This window comes from Centruroides sculpturatus, unplaced genomic scaffold (assembly GCF_000671375.1).
Source record: "Centruroides sculpturatus isolate CEXI.00-Female unplaced genomic scaffold, Cexi_2.0 scaffold914, whole genome shotgun sequence".
Lineage (NCBI taxonomy): Eukaryota > Metazoa > Arthropoda > Arachnida > Scorpiones > Buthidae > Centruroides > Centruroides sculpturatus.
The window spans coordinates 13,952-18,646 of record NW_019385339.1 but is presented as its reverse complement, the minus strand read 5'-3'; positions in this window follow the sequence as shown (position 1 = coordinate 18,646).

The window sequence follows — 4,695 nt, the reverse complement described above, 5'->3', positions numbered from 1 at the left end:
AAGAGCAAAGACGAGCGCTTAAAAAGAAGGATAGGCAGGGTCAGACCCTCAGATGTGCGAGGATTCTCCAACGATAGACGTGTACGTGTGCTGATCTTTGTAATTATAAATTGTTAATACATGTGACTAATATTATTTTCTTTTTTATTTTGTGCATGTTACAAGTTATAAATAAATATAAACAAACAACACTATCTCGATAACATTAAATTTAAATACCAAAATGATTAATTTACTGTGTTTTTGTTATTTATAACTCCTGTTTTTAGGTATTCGGTATTCGGCCGAATAGTGATTAATTATTCGGTATTCGGCCGAATAGTGAAAAATAGGCCGAATAAGCCGAATACCGAATAGTAACCGAATATTCGTTACATCACTAATATAAATGAATAAAAATGAAAACATCCTAAACCAATGTAAAAGCAATATAAAAGCATATTGCTTATTTTCTTATTCTCTATACATATCACAAATAATTTGAACATACTCATTTTCTACATCCGTACAGTTCATATGAGCCCAGAGTTTACATTTACTGCATAACCTCCTGAATAATGCCATATTTTTCATTGCAATATATACAATAAATATTTTTACCGTCATTTTCCGGATCTATAGGACTTTTCTGCCTCTTTCTTTTAGTTTACTTCGAATCCGCATTGTCTAAAACCGTTCCGATCTGCAAGTTCCGAATTTTTTATTTTTATCCTTTGCTTCTAATGTGGCTTTATGTTGCCGATCTTGCCCCGCTAGTCATGATTTCGAAACATTAAGTACAACCCTGAGAACAGAATGCCAAGCCACGATCTGGCCACGTGAATAAGTTGAAGTTACATCCTTCTAACAGGAAAAGTAACTTTCGTTATCATGGAATTATAACAAAACCTGCCAATTCAATATAAATGGAAAAAAAATATTATATGGAATTGAACGAAAATGAAAATTTGCTTGATAATTCAACTACGCTTGTTGGAGAACAATAAAAACACTACACTCAACAAGCCACCAATAAAACTCAACTGCCTAACCTATAACCAAAGTCTCCTTTTAATTTGTTTTTAATAAAAAGCGCTTGACAAACTTGCCCCGTATGCCGAAGTTGCCCCAGTCTCCCCTATACTACTACTACTTGAAACGAATTAGTTAGAAAAGAAATGACTTTTAAGTTTAACATATTGAAATTTTCACAGCTAGGATGAGAAACATTTATAATTACACTATACCCCCCTATAGCGTTATAGATACGTTCCACTTTATAAGAATTTCAAGTTGTAGGAATCCTTAAATACATGAGCCAATCGCAGCCCGACACGTGTGAAATTTACGGACTACAGCTGTTTCAAAGTTTTCTTCCGTAAAATTAATCGATTCTAGACTAATTCGACTCAACATTTCCAAAACACGTATAACTTTTTGGGATTAATTTGTATAAACTATGCTATAAACAAAAAATTGTAGCATTACTTACCGAGTGTGCACCGTTCGAAGTCGCCATTGCTTAAGCTTGTTTTTGTTGCGGAGCAGCGCACCAAACGGCGGTGGCGATTTCTGATAAGTTATTTTTCTGCGAAAAATTCGTTGATATTTGGATTCATCATTAATATAAATAATTTTTATGGCCGTTAAATAAGAAATGTTTCTTTTTACAAGAAACGTATAAAATTACAGTACTGTATTGGACTTACGGTGTTTAATTTACATACTGTACAGACAATAGTAAACAACTTACTCGCCTAAACTCTCTATAGCGTGATGCTGGACAGCAGAAAGTATATATATAATTATAATAAAGTTAAAATAAATTAAGTTAACATGTATTTATATATACAGTACCTAATTTATATATAATACTGTACAGACGATAGTGAACTCAACTTACTCGCCTAAACTCTCTGTAGCGTGTAAGTAGTTCGGCTGCTCATCTACTATTGGTCCAGATTCGACCAATCCTGTCGCAACACGAGTCTGCGACGACGTTTTACGCGTCCCTTTTAGCGTCTTTATATGAATACTGGCAATTCCTATAACGTGGCAATTTTTTGCAACGTTATAGGAATCTCCATTATAGGAAACCGCGTTATAGGGGGGTCTACTGTACAACAACCCTCCCTGTCATGTCCTTTGAGATATACTAGTGATGCGACAAAAGAGGCATTTGACATTAATCAATATCGACACCCTCGTGATTTGGCAAGTATGCACGAACCGCACACCTACCAAGATCGTCTCTGATTTCATCCACGAGCCACTGGTAGGGAGCAATTTTAACTAAGTGGATTGTTTTAATATTTAAAAAGTAAAAAATATTTTATGTTATTTTTATGTACATTTTTTCGCAAAACTATATTTAATTATAATTTTTTTACAAGTATATTAATACAATTCAATATTTTGTACCAGGTATGCATAATCGTATATCCATCACACATTTTATTTTAACAAGTAAGTTTTTATAATTTTATTTTTTATTTTAGCCCTTATATTATGGCTAGCAATTTAAAATGTAATTGTGATACTGAAAATTTATTTCAAATAAGTTTTTTCTCAAGACCATATAATGAAAAAGAAAACCTTATTAAAAGAGAAAGACGAATATAAATACATCAACAAAGAAGTTTGTTCGACATTTTCAGGATAAAATTTATGAAGCAAAATGACTTTGTGGATGCATAAAAATGCAAAAATTGTTTTGTTGGTTTTGCCTACTACTTTCAAATAAAATTAGTGTGCATAATAAGAATGGCTTTGATGACATAAATCAGTGTTTTTCAACCTTCTTGAATACGTGATCCCTTTACAAGTTAAAAAATTCTGGCGACCCCCAGGGCCATATTAAAACAATATCAGCGATTTTAAAAACTACGTATTTAATTTTCTTTCTGTTGAGACCTAAATATCGATCGAAAAACCAATTGTACTGTAAAATAAACAGGCCAAGCTTTCTCAACGAATTTGTAGTTTTTTTATTGTAGTGTAGGACCTACAAACATTTGTCTTTCTTTTTTACCCGCGACCCCCGTGTAAGGCTTTGCGACCCCTCAGGGGGTCGCGACCCACAGGTTGAAAAACACTGACTTAAATAATTTGAGTAACGCTGGCAAAAGACACGAAAACCGTAAATCTCTCATCGATTTTTTCATAAAATTGAAGCAATTTGGAAATCAAAATAGAATAGAATTTAACATTAGTAAACAATATAAAATAAATATTGAAAATTATAACAAAGTTACGGCTAATTGATGTATTATATCTAAACTAGTAGATGTTATTAAATCAAGAATTCGCATTTAGAGGGCATAGGAAATCTATTAAATTTAATATAACAGAGGTATTTATATTGTACTTGCTTATTTATTAAGTGCGTTAGATAATCTATTAATTAAAAATACATTCAGAGAAGGCTACCGTTTTTACCGGCTTATCGAACAAACGAATACGAATGGATTCTAGACCATCACTAATTGCCCCTGAAAGTCGGCTTCTTACAGAAACACAGCTTCTGTATCTTTTTATTTTATTTTAATTGAAAGAGGGGGTGCCTCCAGGTTCCACTCGTAGGTACGACATGAAGGTTGGAGGAGAAAAGTTGGTGAAATGGGAGTGAGGGAGATGAAGGATAGGGGATGAAAGGGGACAAAGTGGGGGAGACAGGAGAGAGTACATGGCACCCGCAACACAATTATTGAAAGCATAACAAAACATAATACAGAAGAAGAATTGACCAAAATACATTGATGTGCGCCAGACAGCGGCGAAAAAAAAACATACATAGATAAGAGCTACAACATAAATATACTTAATAAATTACATGATATGTACAGTGAGAATTCGCTTACAAGAAGCGTGCAAAACAAGAGGAGCTGGTTGGAAGCCTGAAACAATTGTTGTGAGAAAAGATAGCCAGTTGGTCAATTATTACTGGCATACTGCTGATGGCGTAGTGATTTGAGTGCTGCTGTTGTTTTCAGAAACTTGATGAGATGTCGATAAACATTCGGGTCTTCCGTTAGTCTGCTGTTAGAGCATGTCCAGTTGTTTTCAGCATGGAGCACGTGCCCCATGATTCTGTCTCTCTCCTGTTTAAAAAGTTTACAGTCCCACAGATAATGCTGGCTGTCTTGGATTGAAGTACTGTTGCAGGGACAGATGTCCGTGTTTTTAAGATGAAACTTTTTAAAATAGCTATTGAAATTACCATGCCCAGTAATTAACTGGGTCATGGAGAATGTTGGTTTGAAGTGTTTCTATTTAAGTCTTTCGTTAACGCTTGGGATAAAGGTGTGCGTTAATCTGCCTGTAGATCCATTATCCCATTCTTTTTGCCATTGACCAAGAGCGAATTCCCTAGTCCATTGCCTGATTTTCGAAGCAGGAATTTTGTTGCAGCAAGAAGTAAGGCTGGAAGCAGCGGCCTGTTTGGCCAGCTGATCAGCTGCCTCATTTCCTGGTACGCCAGTGTGTCCCTGGACCCACCTAAAAGAACTCACATGCTTGTGGCTATTGGTGCTAAGATAATTATGGATTTGCAGGATATTGTGACCCTTATTATGGGGACTAAAGATGGAATGGAGGGCCGTCATGCTGTCAGTGTAAATGGTGATAATTTTATTGCGTGGGAACCACTCAGAATAGATATGATCCATCGCCTTGGCAATGGCCAGGATTTCCGCCTGCGGCACACTGTAGTGCGAA